This window comes from Carcharhinus amblyrhynchos, chromosome 10 (assembly GCF_965287045.1).
Source record: "Carcharhinus amblyrhynchos chromosome 10, sCarAmb.v2.hapA, whole genome shotgun sequence".
Lineage (NCBI taxonomy): Eukaryota > Metazoa > Chordata > Chondrichthyes > Carcharhiniformes > Carcharhinidae > Carcharhinus > Carcharhinus amblyrhynchos.
Window position 1 is genome coordinate 46,848,765 of NC_137333.1, and position 22,667 is coordinate 46,871,431.

The window sequence follows — 22,667 nt, forward strand, 5'->3', positions numbered from 1 at the left end:
CAGGGTGGGCCTAGTAAAACACTCTTTCAGAGAGTCTGTGCAGACTCAATGGGCTGAATGGCTGCCTCCTGCACTGTATGGATTCTATGTTGTCAATTTTACTAAAAACAGTACGCCAGTGAAAATCCCTACCTCATCCCTCTGTGTGTTCTCTCTCTCTCTCTCTCTCTCTGTCTGTCTCTCTTCTCTCCAGCACCTTCCCTACCCACTGTGTCTCCCTCCCTCAGTCTCCACCCTCTCCATTTCCGTAGCCCTAACCTTTATTTTGCACTGTTTCTTCTCATGATTGAACATGTTCCCTGAATGAAAATTCATTTCAGGAGCATCTTCAATGTCTCATTTTTTAAAGTTTTTTTTTGTGCAGAAACAAAAGTTACAAGAATTACACTGATTCATAAGCACTGAAATGAATTGGCTTTTGAAAATAAACTCTATTCATGTGAATTAATGTACTTGTAATGTAATATTCCATTTAACAAAAGCAATAAAAATTATATCATTTTTAATTGCACAATGATTAATTTGGACTGGATTTATTCTTGCACCCACCAAGTGTTTTGCAAATTTCTTTGGGTTGTACAGCCAACTCTCCACTCCCAACACCACGTCTCCTCAGAATGCAACAACTCCTCTCTTTGATTTCCTGCCCAATTGCAGTACTACCCCCTACCCCCAAATGCAGCACCCTCACCACTTTGCCCCCACCTCCTACTCCACCTGCATTTCAACACCTGCCCCTCTCCAGTCTCAACTGTAGAACCTCCCCCCTTCTCATCTGTCCTTCCATCCTTCTGCTTATCCCCCTGTTCCCCAGATTGTGGCCCCTCTCCATGCCTCACTTCCCTTTCTCCTTCTCCCCTTCCTCTCAGATTGCAGCGTGTCCCAACTCCTCTCCTCCTTTTCCCATCATCCCTCTACCACTAATCTCCAACCCGCTGATTGCAGCACCTCATCCCACTCACTCCCCTAGCTTGCACTGCCTCCATTCTCTCATTCCGCCTCCATTCTCTCATTCCACCTCCATCCCAAATCCTGGATTGCAGCCCCTTTCTCTCTGTTTTTATTAGCACAGAAGTCTCAAACCAGGTGGACTCAGACTTAGCAAAACTTATTTTGTTACCTGAGAAGGAACCAGACCAACCCACAATGTCAATAATAGCAGGAACAGAGATTTCTGACTGAGATGAAAATAATAACATCATGGGCATGTAACATAATCTTATGTTGCTTTCTGCCATTTGCCAAGCCAAGTACCAAATGGTTATATCTAATTGCCTAAGTGAGGGCTCTGTAGCAATTGCAAAGAACAGCAGGGATGATGGGCAACACTGCCTGGTCCCCTGCTGAAGACTAAAATTGTTAGATCTGCATTTGTTAATGAGAACTGCTGCATGGGGTTTTTATAAAACACTTGTATCCACTTATCTACTCTAAACACTGTTGAAATGTGAGCTGGGGGAGAGGAGTCTGTTAATTCCATTCTACCCAATCAAATACTTTCTCTGCATCCAACAATCATCAAGCTGTCTATTGCTTGTTTCTGAATGATATTTAGAAATCTGACATTGTATGAATTTTCAGCCTCTCCAACCCTGTCCGACCATCCTGAATAATCAAGGGAAGATGTGTTTTTTCTCGCATCAACGCCAGTGTTTTAGATAGCAATTGCAAATCTACATTAGATGTGAGACTGATCTATAGGATTCCTCTGCAGCCTTGCCAGTCTTCAAAATTAAAGAGATATTTGCTTCTCTAACTGAGGCAACTGTCTTGCTTCAAATGAACGGTCCTACATTCCAGGAAGAGGTTCTATTAGCGCGTCTTTGAATTCCTCATAAAATTCACTTCCAAAACCATTTGGTCCTCGAGCCTCCCCAGACTGAAAATCCCTCAATGCAGATAATACTTCCCCTCAGAAATGAGAGCATTTAAGGTCAACCTTTAATCTTCAGAAATTGTTGGCAGATTAAGAGAAGAGAAAATTCATTTTGTATGCATTAATGCATTTCTAGACTGATCTCTTTGGCAGGAAAAAATTATCAGTTCTAATATTACATTGAGGGGGTTGGAGTCAAAAACAAACTCTTTGTCCTTAAGATGCAGTATTCATTCTGCAAACATCCAACTTTCTAGCACACCGATGCTAATGCCTTTATCAGTTGAGTGGGTGGCTTCCTCGTTAAGGGAAGATTGTTCATCAAAGGATTTAGGTGTCAGTTGAAGTCCCCACCTATTAAAGAATTTGTTGATGCTAGTTCAGCAAAATCCTAAAGACTTTGGAAACAAAATCAGGGAATAATTTGGAGAGCTGTGCACATCCATTATCAAAGCACTTTGCCCATGTAGAATTAATTTAGCAATCACATACCTTCCCCATTAATCTTTACACAGTTCTCCAGTCTAAATGGCACTCTTTTATGAATCAAGATCACAACTCCTCACTACTAGTGAAAATGAGGCAGAAGTTACTTGGCCGACCCAGTACTGCTTCAAGTTGAAATGTTCCTTGTCAGCTAGATGAGTTTCCTGCATCAAAGCTATGTCAACTTTCACCTTTTTGCGAAAAGATAGGATCTTTTTTTCTTTGGTGCACCTCTGCACATCCCACAAGCAGAGTCTGAGTGTAGCTATTGCCATTACTTCTGCAGTAAAGGAGAATGTGGGATATTGACATGAAGAAATTGGCCTTTAACCTGATACTGATTTTCCTGTCCCTCTTGGGTATGCACTAAAACTCACCTCCCCAGCTATGCAAGAAGCACCAGCAACATATATAGCGTTTTCAATTAAATTAGACTTGTCTGTACCCTTATAGAAACACCAGTTACCAACTAATGATTCTTTAAACCTCAAATAAAAGGAACACACAAGTTATTCTAAACCACAAAGCAGAAAATCCTAAATCATTTACTCTCAGGGGATTTTCCTCACTGAATGGGAGGCCTTGTTGGGCTGTGTCAACATACCTTCCATCATTGTACCTAGAAACCTTTCTCTATAAAACAAAGAAGAAATGATATGTAATATCAAGAGGAAGAGAACATGATGCCCTCTCTGTAATCTAACCTTGCCTATTGGGACTGAAGTCAAATGCCTATCTCCCAGCATGACGTCACTCACATTTATCATGATAAGAATGAAGGAGACCACAAGGTGTGTGTGTGTGTGTGTGTGTGTATATTATATATACAATTATTCATTGAAGTCCCTGCCATTCTCAAGCACAATATTTTCTTGTAGTGCTCAGTTATTAGACCATCCATGTCAGAATGATAAGTACCAGCCCAGAATGAAAAACAATTATAATGAAAAGGGACAAAGTCCAGACTTTGCAGTCAACTGCAATCTATTACTAATAACATTCAGCCCAGGTATCTGAATTGTTGCCTTCCACAAAATTAACAAAAGCCATGGCTTTAGCAGGGTATTGAATGTTTTTGCAGAGATGCAGAATCTAACTCTCAGTAAGGCAGGTTACACGAGGGCATATTTTGCTCCAGTGGCCTTTAGTTGTCTTGTAACTTAATCAAAATCCTCACGCTTTTGTTGTATCACTGCTGAAAAATATTAGTAGAAAGAGACCTTTGCTCCATCACAGAACAAGTCTCCATTAGGTCTAGCTGCCTCCATCACTTTTTGGCAATCTTTGAAGTTATGAAAATGCACATTTATGGGCCAGGGCGATTGATTATCCCTGAGCCTCAAAGCAAGTAAACAGTGTGCCCTTTCTAATTTAATGCAACTGTCTTTTGTTTCTGTGTTGAGAAAGTATGGTAGCCAGTTCTAAAAAGGTTTAACTGGGGGCTTACCCCCAGTTCCTTCTTGCAAACCGATAATCCAAACAATTTTTCTCTAGCCCTGGTTCTCTAGACGTTTAGATGCTCAGACATATTGAGCAGTTGTTTATTATAAACAGGCCTTTACCAAAGAATTCGCATTTTCTACATAAAATTTCTCTTCTGTGCTTTGTCAGGCTGGCACTAGTGCTCTGCAGTTGACCTTGATAATATTTCTTGGCATTTTGTCAGCAAAGTTTAACCAAAAAATCTTTCAGGGACATGACATGGAGTTTTCACTCCCAAGTTAGGTGAGTACGAGCTATTTGAGCTTGATAAATAAAATCATTTCTAGCAGAATATCACCAGAGCTCACAGGAAACACAGCTATTCCTGTGACCCCCCCCCCCCCAACATTGTTCAGTGTTTTATTGCATGTCTGTTGACTGTTTGTTCACTGAAAGGAATATGGTTGAAATTTGAAAGTGCAATTTTCTGTCTGTCATTCATTTTTGAAAAGAATAACCAAACCACCAATCTGAAAGATTCTTTGAGGTCATCATCATTTGAGGGATACTTTTGAGAGGTTTTCTGTGTGCTGTGAGCAAAGCCTATGGTTGTGATTAGAGAGAAAAGGAAGCCAAACAGTAGAGTGAGCAAAATTGCAGATGTTTTGAAGTAAAGCTCCTGTTTACACACGCAACCTGAGAAAGTCATCCCTGCATATCTCTGAGGCATAAAATACAGCAGGCCAGAACTTCCTCAATGTGGCTATCAACATTGGATTGTCACACTGTACCAACTTACCTGCACTAAAATTCATAAGCACGTGCTTTGTTCACCTTGCTGACTCAGCACGGGTAAGATTCAAGCAGCGCAGCGGTTCACTGGATCCAGTGTTGGAGTGAAGGAAGACATGCCCCCCACTTTGTACAGAACTAACTGCATAAAACATGAGTGTTTTAAGGTCCCATTGAAAATAACAGGCCAAGTAGAAGGTAAATGTCAAAGGAAAGTGGATGGAATGTGGGTTGGGGAGTTCAGACATAGGTGGGAGGGATTGGACTTGTGGGGGTGATTAGATGTCAGGTGTCGTCGGACTTTGGGCAGGTTTGGACTTCGGAGGATGTAGGGGTTGGATGTTAGAGCAGAGGTTATTGGACTCCAGGGAGGGGGGTGTTAGAGGTTTAGACATGGGGGGGAGTGGGGAGGGGATGGGACTGGATATTGGGGGTCAGATATCCAGGAGATGGATGTCGGGCATCAAGGGGGTGGAGTGTATGGGCATTCGGTGGGGGTCAGTCATTCTGGGGACAGGTCGGATGTTTGGGAGGTGGGTGGACGTTGAAACTGGGGGCTTGAGTCGAGTCTGTGGCCTCAGGTCAAGGGGAATTGGGGAATCCCATGGAGGTGATAGCATTGGTATTGAGGAGTACCATGGATGGTGGTGTGCCCTATAGGAGGGTGGCCTTGAGGAGTCCCCTAGGAGTATGGCAATGTGAGAAGGGTTTCATGTTGGGCTCAGTCTAGGTATTTAAAATAGTTACACTGTTAGAAGTGCTTTTATTTTTTTCAAACTCTTTCAGAGTAACAATTAGTCTAACACTGGCAGAACCATCCAAAGTAAGCGATTTAAAACACTTTGTCAGATGCTTCCATATCCAAAGCAATTGTCTACGGCAAATTGGTGCTTCTGGACAATTGCTGCATAAACCCTTACCTGGAAACTTTCCAGTAGGATTCTCAGCACATGTTTGAGGTACATACCACCTTGCCCACCCCCCCCCCGACCCCCTAAATCCAGGCTAATGACCTACTGCCCTCCCCCAGTTGATGAATCAGTAGTTCATGTAGAACGCTACTTGAAAGAAGTTTTACAAGCAACGGTTTATGTTGCGTGTGTGTCTCAAAGTCCATCAACAAGAGTGACTCCTCATATTCAGTTTTTGAGTTGTCTTCTCTCAATTTGAGGCTATATTGTTTTATGTCTACAAATTATTATTGTTTGTTCAGACTGTTTGTTGCTTTTCAGTTATCCAACATGCAGATTTTTGACCCCATTTTTGTAATCTGGCTAAGATCAGAGCAGCACAGTGGTACAGTGGTTAGCACTGCTGCCTCGCAACACTAGGGACCAGTGTTTGATTCCTGGCTTGAGTCACTGTCTGTGTGGAGTCTGCGCATTCTCCCCATGTCTGCATGGGTTTCCTCCCGGTGCTATGGTTTCCTTCCACAGTGTGAAAGATGTACTGATTAGCCATTGGCATGCTAAGTTCTCCCTTGGTGTACTCCAAACAAGCGCCTGAGTGTGGCAACTAGGGGACTGTCACAAGAAGTTCATTACAGGGTTAATATAAGTCTACTGTGATTAATAAATAAACTTTATTTACTTTACTTTGATTTCACTCCAGCTACTATATTAGTCAATCTTTTACAACAATTGGAATGTTAAGTGTGACAAAAAAAGGCCTTCTTCCACTGTGGGTCCAGGCACAATGAAAAGGAAAATTACAGATCCCCACTTCTATCCCCTGAATCTATAAGGGTGAATTAATTAGCATCTTGGATTGCAAATCCTAATGTGCTGCACCACAAAAAATGACAATAAACAACATTGAAAAACTAAAAAAGACTCTTCTTGTTCTGGTTCTGATGGCTCAGCATCTAGGAATAAACGTGAAATTAGGTATCTGTGGTTAAAACTCAAATGCAAGATTTATTCTACTGTGTGTGCTCCTGTGTTCAAATTCTTTATTACCTCCGCTTTTAATTTCATTTATTGGTGTGGTGATGTGAGATGTGAGCCTCTGATCTACCTAATGTTTACATAAAATCACCTTCAAAATGAAACAAATGACCTTATAAACTGGTACCAAAGTATTTTCCTCACAGCGTGTGTTCAAATTGCAGGTTGCTATGGCGATGGCCATGCAGGCAAATTGCAAAAGTGAAGACAAGGTGGACCTTACTTGCTGTGGAACAATTAAGATGCATTTTATTTGCTAATTGAAAAACATGCGCAACTGGATGTATTGGTGTTGCTGTAGTAGATGAGCCATGATGACACGTAGTGATTGCAGTGTCATTGCAGTCACACCTAGGGTTGTCAACCCTCCAGGATTGGCCTGGAGTCTCCAGGAAGTGAACATCAGTCCCCAGGATGCTGCTGTGTGCGATGCTGAAGAGCAATCATCGGGACATTAGAAAAGGTTGGGTTTTTTTGTTATTTTCTTTCATCAGCTAATTGGGTAATGAGGTTTTTTTTGCTTTCAAGCTGCTTTAGGAAGGGAATATGTCACAAGGAAGGTTTGGTTGGCCTAATAGCAAGAGCATGGGGGCAATGCCAGATGATGAAACCTCCAGGAATACATTAATCATATTGTGTTCATTGTTTATGTTCAATACAACTGTTTTATGCTCCTCTATAAATATCCAGGAACAAACGTAATAGCTATTTCATCATTATTATAAATTTGGCACTGATAGTGACATTTTCCATGCATGTTTTAAACAGATAGCATTTGCTTCTCCATATTTTAACAGCATACCTGCAGCTCAAAAATATGTTCGCTATAGTCAAAAGGATATAATCAGGAACGGGGCTGAACTTGTGTTAAAGTGCAAATGTTGACTATGAATTCACTGACACAGCCATTTTGATTACACATCCTCAAATCTGCTTTCTGTATTTTTTTCATTCATATACAGGATGTGGGGCCACTGGCTGGCCAGCATTTATTGTCTATCCCTAGTTGCCCTTGAGAAGGTGGTGGAGAGTTGCCTTCTTGAGCCACTGCAGTTTCTGACATGTAGGTATATCCACAGTCCCAGTAGGGAGGGGTTCCAGGATTTTGACTCAGCAACAGTGAAAAAACGGTAATATATTTCAAAATTAGGATGGTGAGCAACTTGGAAGGGAGCCCCAGTGATGGAGGAATTGAATGTTTATGGAAGGGGCAGCAAACAAACAGGCTGCTTTGTTCTGGATCGTGTTGAGCTTCTTGAGCTGGTGGAGCTGCACTCATCCAGGCAAGTGGAGACTATCCCATTACACTCCTGACTTGTGCCTTGTAGATGGTGCACAGGCTTTGACGGGCCAGAAGGTGAGTTACTCATCGCAGTATTCCTAGCCTTTAGCCTGCTCTTGTAGCCACAGTAATTATGTGGCTACTGTAGTTTCTTTTCTGATCAATGGCAATCCCCAGGATGCTGATAGTGGTGGATTCAGTGATAGGAATGTCAATCATTGAATGTCAAGGGGCGATGGTTAGATCCTCTCTTGTTGGAAATTGTTATTGCTTGGCACTTGTGCAGCATGAATGTTACTTACAACTTGTCAGCCCAAGCCTGCATATTGTCCAAGTCTTGCTGCATTTGGACCCGGACTGCTTCGGTATCTCAGGAATTGTGAATGATGTTAAATATTGTGCAATCATCAGCAAACAAAGGCAGCCACTTCACCTCTAGAACTCAGCTCTTTTGTCCATGTTTGAACCAAGGTTATAATGAGGTCAGGAGCTTGAAATCTCAAAATTAACTTTAGTCTAACCTGAGAAAAAGGTGCCAAGATGGAAGATTTTGGTAAAATGGTTAAAAATCATAAAAGAGCGCCAAAGAAGACATGAGTGCTAAGAGGCAGAGAAGAAGTCATGTTCAGCTTACTAAGGACTACACCATAGTACATGGTTGTCTGTGAAAATAGCCGATCCAGCAGCAGAGTCTAAGAACTTCACAACGATTGCAGAAAGATAAGAAAATCTTCAAAAAGACTTAAAAGCTTAAAATTTATGGTGCAGTAAACAGGCAGCACTGGGCAGAATTCCATTTCATTGAGCACAGGTTTCAATATACCCCACTACCCTGGTTCAAGGGTTGGCAGCGTTACACATGGTGACTGAAAGGCCACAATCGATAAAGAACACAATTTGGCTGCTCAAAATGATTCCCAATGGAAGGGAAGCAGTCAGTTAGTCTAACAGTTATTTCCAGTGATTAATTTCAAAATTCAACAAAGTTTAGAGACAGCTACCAAAGAGGAGCAGAGGGTATCAGAGAGCCTGATTAGCACCAGAAGATTTCATTACTGCAAAAGAGATTTTTTTAAAATTCCAGGCACACCTCTTAAGAGTTGGAAACAACAATGGATTCCAAATTAACCCTGCCAGACTGATTTGGGCACATGAAAGGGCCAGATCAGACACAGTATTGAGCACCACAAAGCTATACTCTATTGGAACAATTGCTGATGATAGCAAGACAGGAATTAATGAAATATTAAATTCAAAAATGTCTTGGTTCTTTGTAATATCTTGTAATTTCGTAAGTAAAAAAAAAACAAAGTTTAACAAAAGGCTCCAGAAGCCTGGTGAACCAATGGATACCCTTATCAATGATCTGTATTGACTGGCTGATGGTTGTAAATATAGTGATCTTAAATCTGAGTTGATAGGAAACCACATTGTAGTTGAGGTAACCAAAATGGTGCAGCTTATTAAACAAAAGAATTCAAAAGATGCTTCAGGTCAGAAATGACATTATGAACAAAAAGGTCAAGATGCCAGTAAACTATGTCATGGAGCCATAGAGCTTTATAACACAGAAAGAGGTCCTTTGGCCCATCTTGTGTGTACATGCCATCAAGCACCTATTTATTCTAAGCCCATTTTTCAGAAGTCAGTCCATAGCCTTTTATGCTGTGGCATTTCAAGTACTCATCTAAATACTACTTAAAAGTTATGAGGGTTGCTACCTCTACCACCCTTTGAGGCAGTGGGTTCCAGATTCTCACCACCATCTGGATGTGAAAGTTTTTTTTCTCAAATTCCCTCTAAATCTCCTGTCTCTTAAATTTATGTGCCTGTGATTATTGACTCCTCTACTAAGGGGGAAAGTTTCTTCCTAACTACCCTATCTATATACCTATAATTTTGTACACCTCAATAAGGTTCCCGTCAGCCTTCTCTGCTCAAAGGAAAACAACCCCAGCCTGTCCAGCCTATCTTCACAGCTGGAATGCTCCAGCCCAGGCAACATCCTGGTGAATCTCTTCTGCACCCGATCTAATGCAGTCGCATCCTTCCTGCAGTGTGGTGACTAGACTACACACAGTACTCAAGTTGTGGCCTAAAGAGTATTTTACACAACTCCATTTAACCTCCCTGCTCTTATATTCCATGCCTCGGCTAATAAAGGCAAGTATCCTATATGCCTTCTTAGTCACCTTTATCTATCTCTCCTGTTGCCTTCAGGGATCTTTAGATATGCAGGCTAAGATCCCGCTGGTCCTCTGTTTTTCCTAGTATCCTGCGTTCATTTGTATTCCCTTGCCTTGTTAGTTCTCCTAAAATGCATCACCTCATATTTTTCAGGGTTAAATTCTGTTTGCCCCTATTCTGCCCATCTAACCAACACATTTATATCATTCTATAATCTAAGGTTTCCCTCCTCGCTCTTTATCACCAATTTTTGTGTTATCTATGATCTTACTGATTACCCCTCCCACATTCGCACTAGATCATTAATGTACGCTACAAACAGCAAGGGACCCAGCATTGATTCCTGCAATACACCACTGGACACGGGCTTCCAGCCACAAAACAACCTTTGACCACTAACTTGGGGTGGGGCGGCGGGGGTACTGCTGGGGGCAGGATTGGGGGCAGTGCCATAAGGGCTATGTTCAGTGGTGGTAGAGAAGGGAAGGGGCGTGTTTGGGGAGTGATAGGTGATGAGTTTCAGGGGTTGGGTTTCTCATCTCCTCACTGGAAATTGTGTCACATGAGACATTAAGATCACAATGCCCATTCAGGGATACAAATTGTTTGGCAGGTGATCAACTTGGCTAAGACCAAAGACCTTTGGGGTAAGATTCCCTCCCTCCTGGCATGTTTTGCTTTGGCAGAAGCGGCTTGCCATTGGCCAGCAGAGGGATACTTTGGCCATGCTGCTGTCAACAGGTTTTCCTGTTGTTCACACCCTCTGCCGCAGGGGACCCCACGGCACACGGCCACAATCAGCAGACTGGAAGGTCCAGCCAACGAATATATCTGTACATCAGAACATAAGAAATAAGGAAAGGAGTAGACCATTTGGCCCTTGTAACCTGCTCTGCCATTCGATAAGATCTTGGCTGACCTTCCAGCTGAACTCCAGTCTCCCACACTATCCCCAAATCCCTTCATTTCCTTCATCCCCTAAAGGTTTGTCTTGAATATTCTCAACTAAGCATCCAGAGCTTTCTGTTGTAGAGAATTCCAACAATTCATAACTTTTTAAGTGAAGACTCTTCTCTCCTTCTCAGTCCTAAATTCCTGACCTTCTGAGACTGTGATCCGTCATCTCGGACTCCCCAACCAGTTAGCCCCTATCAAACAAGGTTGAATGTAATATTTTTGATGTGATGAGCTCTCATTCTCCTCAATTCTAGGGAATACAGGCCTGGTCTGACCAATCTCTCCTCCAGAGGACAATCCGCTCATCCCAGGAATTAGACTAATGGCCTTCATTGCACTCCCTCTAAGCTTCATATCCTTCCTTTGGTAAAGAGACCCACAACATGATCAAAGTTCAGGTGCTGTTCCCTGGGTTCACATTGATCTTCAGAGGAAACCTCAGCAAGCCACAAACAGTAAGGTCAGAGTGGGAGAATTGAAACGACAGGAAGCTGGGGGTCACGCTTGCAGGCTGTATGATAGCGTTCAACAAAGTGGCAAATCTGCATTTGGTCTCCCCAATGTAGAGGAGATGGCATCGTGAGCAGGAAGTACAGTATACTAAACAAAAAAAATACAAGTGAATTGCTGTCCAGTGTTTGTTTCATTTCCAGGTTTTGTGGTTGACATGCATACACTTACTCAAAACAAAAACATCAATCCCTAGAGAGCCGCCTTTCTGCACAGCCATATCGTATCTTTAGCTATAAAGTTGCTGTGCATAAAGCAGTTGTTGTCTGTATGGTAGGTCTGAGCCTCTGTATTGGCAATGTTTAAAATCAGAGTACTTGTGCTGCTTTGAGTCATCTCAGGTGAAGTGTTTCTGTGAAATGTTGTACTGATGTTAATTCTGCTTTTGAAGGACATTAACTTGAGTGAAGATGAAGGGGCTGACATTTGGGAAGCATAACAATGCACCAAGTCATATTTTCTGAGGAAAGGTTGGATCCTGGAGAGGCCAAATTCCCTACACAGAATTTACTATTTAAATGAGAGAGTTCACTGTCTATTGTGCAATAAAGTTCTACCTTCAGACCACCAGAAAACTAGACAACCACAAAAGAAATGCAAGAAAGGGGAATCTTGTGAAATTTTTCCAGCAAGTGGGATTCTTCTCTTGTCGTTGTTAGGGAGAAATCTAAGGATAGAGGTTTTAGAAACTTCAGTGAACTCAATTCAGTGAGCGTTAATGGCTAATGCTTTGTTGTATTGGGAGGGAATGGCATTTTCAGCTCTGTGATCCTTGGGTCAACATTTTGTAACATCCCTCTACACGAGAAAGACAAGAAATTTATGGCCTCCACTTTATCCTCAGACCTTTTTGTATGTAACTGGCTGCTCTAGTATCTGGGTAAATTTCCTAACAACATTTTTTAGAGTCATAAGCTCTATCTTCAAAGACCAGAAGTACATTGTTTTTATCTATCATCTAAGCGATCTCTCGATCTGTGCACCCAATAAAGAAACTGGGGGCAGAATTGAATGTCCCCCAACCCCCTCCACCCCAGGGAACAGGCTGGAAGGCAGGCGCAGCCCTGACACTGTGTCGGGCTATTTGATTTTGATTTGATTATTGGGTGGAATACTCCCAAAAAAATTTGAAGTGTCGAATTAGCACAAAAGCTGGAGTAATTCACATTGGTTTTTTCAGTGGGAAGAATCTCCCACAGTCTGTGCACTGCAGAGACCACCAGCTTGAAAATCATTAAATTTCAGTGGGCAGGGCCTATTCCTGCCCAGGAGGCTGGCAGCATAGTGCTGAGCGAGCTACTGCTCATGCACTGACCTGTCAGTGCCAAGATCAATGCATGCGCAGTGGTCCCACACTGATGGCCTCCTGATTGCTGGCCAGTGATTTTGAGCTGGCCAGTTCTGTGACCCTCACAATGCCAGCTTTCCACCTTCCCATGGCCCGATCATTGGTCTCCCTGACTGTTCCCAGGCCCAGCCCTGATCCCCGCACCCTCTCCCAGCCTATCATGATCTCCAGCCTCAGCAGGAGACAGTAGATAGTAACCATCCTGCAGTACTGACCACACCTCCCCCCCCCCCCCCCCACAGTGTTGACCTTCCCCAACAAGCTAATTGCCTCCCAGCACACCCCAATCGCTAGCCTCTTTGCTTCCCCCACAGATCCCTATGCAGAGTAGCAGCGCCCCCCCCCCCCCACCAACACCGACTGCCCCCTAGGCCTAGCCCCTTTGACACTGCCCCATGCCTGATGGGTAGTGCAAGATGCCCCTGGGCATTAGTACCTTGCCACTTGGGCACTGCCAAGGTGCCAATGCCCAGGGGGCACCCACCACTGCTTGATCCTCCAGAGGGGCCCCAAATGCTTCCTGTTACTCCAGCGGCGTTGGGCTGCTAGTTCCCTGTCAGTGGGGAGCTACTGTAATCCCCACTGGAATTAAATACTCTGGCGGAAGTGGGGGGAGATGTTAGCAGGCTTGGAGACTTCAGCCGAGGCCTTCTAATCCCATTTAAATAAGAATAAAATAACAGTGTTAGCAATCTTTGCCCTCCCTGTCGATTTCTGGCACGGAGCAGATGCTGGGAGACACTAGTGGGGCGCGAACCTCGCAAATTGGCCGACACAAGATTCTCCTGGCCCAGTTAGTGCAGTGAGACGGGATAATCACGGCCCTAATTGTCACATGTATTATATACAGTGAAAAGTATTTTTTTTGCGCACTATACAGACAAAGCATACCATTCATAGAGAAGGAAACGAGAGAATGTAGTGTTACGGTCATAGCTAAGGTGTAGAGCGAGATCAACTTAATGCGAGGTAGGTCCATTCAAAATTCTGACAGCAGCAGGGAAGAAGCTGTTTTTGAGTCAATTGGTATGTGACCTCAGACTTTTATATCTATTTTGTGGCTATTAAAGTGGATAATACAAGATGTTTGCCTAACTGCTTATGGACTGGGCTTGTTGAAGGACAGTGATGTTTGTGTGACAGTCCTCTTATTGAATTAGGAGGAAGAGGCAAAGAAATTGCTAGTGGGATTTCTCCAGTAATCTTAAATGTCACTGATTCACAGTCCAGGTCTCACAGGAGTGTGATGACGACAACTGCTGTGTACATTAGAAGTTTTTGTTATCAAGCGGTCAGATTGGAGTTTGTAGAAAGCTGAGCTGGCCCATCTGATCCGGGGTTGAAGGCTTATGAGAAAGGTGGCTTCCAAGGTGTGGGATGTTCTCAACATATTCCAAAGACTCTCCTTCAACATGTGAAGGAGATGGAATATTTGACTGATCAGTTCTGGGTTGTTTTGGTAACATTCAGGGACAGGTCAAGTTTCTTATGTGCAGAATGAGGAGATGAAGAATGACTTGCAAACTTGCTGTAGATTGGGCAACGAAACTGCCATCATCTTCAAGTTCCTTGGACACCCTAATGGTTGGGACACAATTTCCAGAGACTGTTGATTTATTGAGTCAAATGGTTTAGTCAGATTGATGAATGCAATGATGAGTTCCTGGTGTTGTAATCATTAGTGTTCTTGGACATGTCTAGCAACAAAGACCATGTCAGAGGCTTTCCTGAAAGACCTAAAGTCACACTGTGGCCTGAATAATAAGCTCGCAAATCAGGAGCGTACCCCAGAGACTGATATAATAAGGGGCGCGATGATGTCGGATGACAGCTCCAATGTTTGCAATAACATTACATGCAGGCAGGACCAAAAGTCAGAAACGTGCCTACATTATTTAGATGTGAATTTGAAAAGTCATTGAAGTCATTGACTCAACTGTGAACAATAATATGCCTTCAGGGTGGTTATCATGCCATGCTTGGGTGGGTTTATAATCTGCAGCTGAGTTTCGAGTCTCAGTTTTGTAGTCAACACTTCATTGATTGCAGGGAATCCCCATGAGAATGAGCAGACTTTCCACTGTGAAATTATTTGAGTTGGAAGACCTTTCTCTGATTTACATAAGAACATAAGAAATAGGAGCAGGAGTAGGCCATCTAGCCCTTCGAGCCTGCCCCGCCATTCAATAAGATCATGGCTGATCTGTCGTGTCTCAGTTCCATATTCCCGCCCTCTCCCCATAACCCTTAATCCCCTCTCTTATCAAAAACCCATCAGCCCGTGTCTTAAAAATATTTAGTGAGGCAGCTTCCACCACTTCAACGGGCAGAGAATTCCAGAGATTCACCACCCTTTGAGTGAAGAAGTTCCTCCTCAACTCCGTTCTAAACTGCTCCCCCCTTTATCTTGAGGCTGTGCCCCCTAGTCCTACTGTCCTTTCTGAGCGGGAAGAGCCTCTCCACCTCTATCCTATCCATCCCATTCATCATCTTATATGTCTCAATGAGATCTCCCCTCATTCTTCTAAACTCTAACGAGTACAAGCTTAGTTTATTCAGCCTCTCCTCATAGTTCAACCCTCTCAACTCCGGTATCAGCCTAGTAAACCTCCTCTGCACTCCCTCCAAGGCCAAAATATCCTTGCGTAAGTACGGCGACCAAAACTGCACACAGTACTCCAGCTGTGGCCTCACCAATGCCCTATACAGCCGCAGCAAGACCTCCCTACTTTTATATTCAATCCCCCTCGCTATGAAGGCCAGCATCCCATTAGCCTTCCTGACCACCTGCTGCACCTGCAGGCTGGGTTTTTGCGACTCATGCAGATTTGGAGAGCACTTCCCAGTGGCTGATCTTTTTTCCTGGCCATTCCCAGGGGTATACGACTCTGAGACAAATGAGCATTATGATCTTAGTTTGAGACACAATCCCGAGTGAGGAGATGGGAAGGATGAAGACAAGGACAATGGATGGAGCAAGAAAGGAGCAAAGGGAGGATCAGAATGCTGTGGTGTGGCTTGAAGGGGACAGAGCCTGAGGGCCAGGAGGAACTCAGATAGGGAGGAGATGGTCAAGGTGGTCAACAATGTGGATGTTGTGAGAAGGACTTTGTCTCAATACCAGGAAAGATTCAATGAATGAATGTGCCAGAGTGAGTATGGCCTCAGTATGAACAACCTTTGCCCAGTGTGCTAGAAATCTCTATAGTAAATGCCAGAGATAGCAGAGTTTAACTGATCATTAAAGGCAGCATGATTCCATAAGGACATGGGTGTCCTAGGCCATGCCGTTGTTTATTTCAAGCAAGGGTGCTGTGAAAGGATGTGATGCTGCATCCTCCAAGGGTTCTCCTCATCCTCGGAGGGAGTTTTCCGTACGGCTTCTGGCAGAGCTTCTATTGAAGAGGTTTCTCCTATAACAGAGGGACATCAGGAAGGTGGTAATTGGATTCAAATACATTGCTGCATCAGCCCCATCATACAGTGTACATTAACTATTTTATTGTCTGACATGAGTAATTGGATTCTGCAGACGCAATGTGCCCTTGAAAGATGACGTGAAGCTTCGATATTGAATCTTATGTTTCCAATGTGTAAACTATGTTAATTAGCTGGATTAGATAGTGCCTACCCTACATCACAGTGGCCTTGGCCTTTTTCCCCTAATCTGAGCCTTCTGTTGTCTCACCAGACCCAAGCCTTCCTCCAATGACTCCTCCATCAATACTCCAGGAGGATTTGGTCTCTATCAGCACCAGCCCTTTCTCTTCAGAAGGAGATGGGACTCTGAGATTCAGGACTCCCTGACCATATGGACATTCTTATGTTGTGGCTTTGCTTTTCTTGGAAAGATTTAACACAATCAAACAAAGTGGTATGCCTTCAGCCCATTATCAGTTCAGAGTGTACCAGCCTGGAACCTATGCTCATGTGTCATAAGATCATCCTGTAAACCACTCACCTGCTAAATAGACCATTTATTGGCAAAGATTGTTTATACTGAGGCCATACTCACTCTGGCACATTCAGTCATTGAATCTTTCCTGGTATTGAGACAAAGTCCTTCTCACAACATCCACATTGTTGACCACCTTGGCCATCTCCTCCCATGCAGCATGTGTCTGGCTGGGCTTTCTCCTCTTGCCAGGAGTTGGCATGAGATGCCCATGTTGGTCTGAAACTGCATGCCAGAGAGCTTGATGTGAGTTCTCACTGAATTTAGGATCTGGTTCTTCAGCTCCAACCTCACTTTGATAGTGCCAATATCTATGTATGAAAACAAATATACAACTCCTCGTGCCAAAAACTGGGAGGCTTGTTAAAATTTTAAAATTAGCTACCTGTGAAAAATGACAAGATTTGCAGGGATTAACTAAAATTTAAGTGCACTTACCTTGCAAAGTCAAAGTACAAAGAATCTGGGTCCCCTGACACTATCATATACCGGGGCTTCTTTAAATTTCTGCCTGTCACCTTATTCTGGGTCATGACCTGTTACGTCTGAGACTGGATCTCTCACCCTCCAGCACTCATTGGCTGGGATGAAGGCCGATTACCATCCTAGCCATTACGTGTGGCAATTAATGCATTATCTTGTGCAGTGTGCTGGCAAGGTTGAGAAGTTGCAGTGTCGCTGCAGAGCCCAAATAAACTTACGGAATGTGTGCATTGAATGTTGATGTGAGCAATAGTCCACCAACTTTGAAGATCTCAGTTGGAATACCATAGGGGTCACACGCTTTGTTGTTTTGCATCTGATCACTTGTTGCAGCTCCCCTGTGCGTGGCATTTCACCCATGGATTCTACCACAGGAAACCGGGAGAATTGACTAGACTGTATCAGCTGTTAATGTGCATTTATGGTCGAGGAGTTGTATAGACTTTTCTTTCCAGCACTCATCTTTGTCAGTATTGTCATCTCTAAGAAGAGGAACATCATCCTGCACATGAAGGGGATTTTGTCCACTTGACCTTGGTCTATAGGTGGCTCTGCGGGCTTCAGAAAAGCTTCACTTGTCACGAAACGAGTACAAATATATCTTTCAGGAATTCTGTTCCCACCACATGTCCCTTATCTTCTGGATTTGTTTTTGGGCTGTTAGTATGTTTACTTCCTGAGTTGCAAGCTTGTGTTGCTCTGCCTGGCAATGTAATCTTGTTTTTGTTCCAGGACGTTAGCATCACTTTTGTTGAAGCAGTATTGGTGATGGCACTGCATCAACCCAATGGTCGAGGTAAAGGAGTCTAGTACAGCTGACTTTATTTGATCCCACTGCTCTGAAATTCAGTTGGTTATGTGTATCTTTCCCAGATTAGTTGTTAACTGAATTTAGAATATCTCTCTTTGAACAGGTTCTTTTAGGGTAGAGATTTTGATCTTTTCCTTTTGGATATTTGATGTTAAGGAAATGTTATATCCTGGCATTCATTATGTCATTGCCACTATCATTCTCCACCATTCGTGAATCCCTCCCGCTGGCCTCAACATTGAGGCCTGAGTGCAAAGTGGTCCTTAAATGTCCATTAGTAGGCCATTTAAAGACCTCAAATTTGAGGAGGGCAGGCAGACTGCTCTGGGCCTCGAATGCCCACCATAACATTGTGGATAAGCCTGGGGACAACTGGGAGGGTGGTGGGAAGGCCACCTGGGAAATTTTACAGGCACTCCCTACCTGTAAAACTGCCAGTAAAGGTCCATAAAATTTTGCCCCTTGGTAATTTTGTTTTTTTTTTCATTTGTAAATAGCTTGATTTGCAGCTGTGTCTATGAGTGCTATAAAGTCTTGCTACAGATACAAGAACTGTAGAATATACAGACATATGAAATAGAAGGAGAGGTAGGCCATTTAGCCCCTCGTGCCTGCTTTCCCATTCATTAGAATCATAATTGATCTGTTTATGTTTCAAATTCCACATTCCCTTCTACCCCCAATAACCTTTGATTCCCTTTGTTAACAAGAATCTATCTACCTGCTCTGCAAAAATGGTCAGTGACCTTGTCCCCACCACTTTTTGAGGCAGTGTTCCAATATCCCACAACCCTGAGGGGAAAAAGTTTGTCTTCATCTCTGTCCTATAAGGATGACCCCTAATTTAAAACAGTGCCTCTAGCTCTGGACTCATCCACCAGAGGAAACAGCCTTTCCACAACCTTGTCAAGACCATTCAAGATGTGATATAGTTCAATCAAGTCACATTTCTCTCTTCTAAGCTCCAATGGAAACAACCCAGTCTATCTAACCTTTCCTCATAAGACAACCAACTCATTCCAGGCATCAATTTATTAAACCTCCTCTGAATGTGGAGGAAAGAACAATTTTGACTTTATTGGGCAGTACAATTTTTTTTAATCACATAGTTCTTTAAGAAAAGAGGAGAAAATGTTAGTAGAATGAATTTGTGTCATGCAAAACTGGATTGATATTGAGCTGAGCAAAACCAGAAGGGATTACTGCCATGTTACAGATGCATTGATGTTAGGAAGCGGCATTATGAGGTAATGTAAGAATTGCTGGATCCTCAGTCCAATCAATGTATTGTCACAACAATGCACAATCCAAACCGTAGATCAATGATACAATTCCAAGGATGTGCCAATAAATTCCGAGAGGCTAAAGATCTTCCAGGTCTGCCCGTGCTGTGAAAGTCATTACAGCATTGAACTTTATCATCAACAGTCTTTTCAAGTCACCCTTTGTTTCCTTGGTTTGACACATGAATCAGACTTCAATCTATTAATGCATCAAGCAGGCTGATCAATTAGCCTGAGAAAGTTTTTTGAAAATGATCTGTCAGGGAATGAAAGTGAAAGGGTCAGGGTGAATGTGTAACCAGGAAAACTGATGCATCAATCATTAATTGACAGGGTTTTCAGATTAAAAATTAGTTGCCTTTAAGTCTTATCATTTTCTCTGTCCTACATTAACTCCATCAAACGATTTTCCTATTGAACTATCAGTGACTTTACAATCATCCAAGCTTCTATTCCACCATGTGCAACTTTCATGTGTACCTCTTGATAATAAATATGCACAGTATATGCCAAGGAAGCTTTCACCAGTTTATTTCTCATCTGAAATTGCATTTTTCTCCTTTTTTGATTTTTATTTTCCCAGGGCTTGCTTGCCCTTGGTGAGAGTTGATGGTCTGTCATCTGATAGCCAGCCTGTCTACTTGATAAATGCCAACTGACCCCTTCTCTTCATGCAGCCCCACCACGCATACAGTCCTGTTGATGATTTAGATTATATACAATTGGTCACTCAAGCCAAACTGCCACATGTTTTGCCTCATTTTACTCCAGGCAGTCAGAGAATTAAGGGAAATACTATGAGTGATGAGAACAGGAGACGCTCCTGCGTGACCAAGGCAGCCTGACTGAAGATTGCAGAGGCAGTTAGCAACTATGGGGTCCTCCGAAGATCATGGGTTCAGCTCAGGAAAAGAGTTATTGACCTGTTTCAATGCAACTGGTTAAGTGCCTCAGTGGGCAAGAGGCAATGTATTTGTGTGAATCTGCAGCTAGGCTAGTTGGGTGAATGCCTGATCAGCTTTAGCACACTAAACCATGCAGCAGATTGAGTGTGTGATTGAACACAACCCAACACATGGACAGGTCAGTACGTGTAATGGGGATACATGCAGAACAGGTGGTCAGTTGGCATTTGTCCAGTCTTCTTTCTCCTTCAGGAAAAACGGACCCCTAAGCAGATGTAAAAGGTGAAGACGGGCCGAGGGATGTGCTATGGCCATGTGCTTTTGGGAAAAGAAATCTATATTTTACACAGGGTTCATTTGCCTATGGTCACAAACCGGTTGGATGTTTGAGTAAAATCCCCCTCTGGCAGTTAATGTATGTCACTAGCTGTGTCCTGGGAATGTAATGGCAATGTGAGTGCAGTAAACTATACCTGGCACTCTCAGGAAACAAGAGGTGGCTGCAAAGTTCATTTCCCTGAACTCATCATCAGTGGTTATCCTGATAACCTAAAAGCACACCATTGTTCGCCCCTTTGATGTACCTTTGTGTGCTAGCCTGCAAAAGAGATGCAATGTCTGTCGAACCAGTAGTGAAAATACTGAGCACCACAATGACTTTCGGAGCTATTGGCAGGGGTTTGCTGCCATGACCATGTGGCTGCAGGCCTTGCTGCAGGATCTGGCAACTTTCAGTGCTTGCTTCCTGAGACAGCCTAACGCACCATTTCTCAGACATCTGGAGGTAATTTGTCTGCATTCTGAAGATGTGTTACTGCGTCAATGACCTTCTTCTGCTTTTCCTGGATAGCTGCCTCCTGAACACTGTCACCTTTTACTGCTGTCTGCAGCTGGCCTTGCATCCTCAGTTGTTGACTGGTGAGAGCCCTCATTAATCTCATCCTCTTCCCCCTTACTGAGGTTGTTGGGAGACTGGGTGTATGAAACCCACAAGTATTCTACCAAATGAGCTGTTAAGCAGTGAGATTTTCCACTCCTCCCATTGTCCACATCCAAAAACTCCATCCACCCCACAGTGGCCTCCTCCTGCTTAGACCTGAACCACCGGCAGGCTTTTGGACACTGCCAGTTTCACTGTGCGAGTGACCTTAATTTGCAACAAGTCCACCCTCCCCATTTCACCTTCAGAAGCATGGCAACTTTCCCCACATTTGAGATCAGCATTTGCAAAGTATGGAACAAAAAGCTTGGATTTCTGAAGTGCTTGTTACAAGCATAGTGACATTATTGGAAACTTAACAGGACAGTCAACAGTGAATAAACACCAACAGGGAAGGGAAAGAAAACAATAATGTAATTAGGTTAATATAATCAGAGGTTTTTGAAGGCAGGGAGGAAGGTGTCTCGATGGAAATGTTAGTGAATATGCTCCAGAGGGTAGAACCATGGTACCACTGTTGATTAGCAGAGGACCGCCTAGAGGAGATGACAATGTTTGGCGATGGTTGACCTATAGGTGGATTGACCTATCAAAGACAAAGATCTTAAACTGAGGCTAGGGCAGTGATACTCATCAATGGCACAGCTAATGAACATGTTGGGGCAATTCTCCCAGTCTGCTAGAGCAGCACAACGGGCTGAGGACATCAGCGGAAGCTGCTTACTGAGCTCCCCATTGGGCACCACAGCCTCTGTGTGTCTTTGGGGCCAGGATTTTGACCATAATCAGCTCTGTGCCAGAAATTGGTGCAGAGCTCATTTAAATAGTAAATCCAGGACTGAAGTCTCCGAGTCCTCCCTCCCCACCCCCAGGAGTGGTTCACTCTAGCAGGATTTACAACTCCCTACGAATGGAGAATTGGCGGCCGACACTGTTGGAGGGAACAGAGACCACAGATGCCCCCAAGTAAGGGGTAAGGGGGAGGCACCCTGGACAGTGCTAGTCTGACCCCCGGCACTCCCCAGAGGGCAAACTAGCAATGCCTCAGGCATTGGGCAGTGCCAAAGGAGCGGGACCAGAGGTGGCAGGACTCATTGGGAGCAGGGCCAATGGAGGGCAGTTGGTGGGGGTGGTGGTGGTGTCCATCTGCCACTCTGCATAGTGATCTGGCAGATGGAGGGAAGTGGGTGATCAGGGCTGGCCACCTGGGTGGGATAGGGGACAGACACCGGTGCAGGCCCACAGAGCTCTGGGAGGCTAGCAATCGGGGTGGGGGGCAGTGATGCTGGTTGCTGTTCTGGCTGATTGTGAGGCCAGCAGTGTGGGGGCACTGTATGTGCCAGTCTCCCCTCTGGCACATGTGCAGTGGCCCACTCAGTGCTGTGTTGCTGGTCTCTCCAGCAGGAATAGGCTCAGCCCACAGATTTTCAATGTGAATCTCACTAGTGCACTCTGTAGTGCACAGAATGTGGGAGATTCATTTT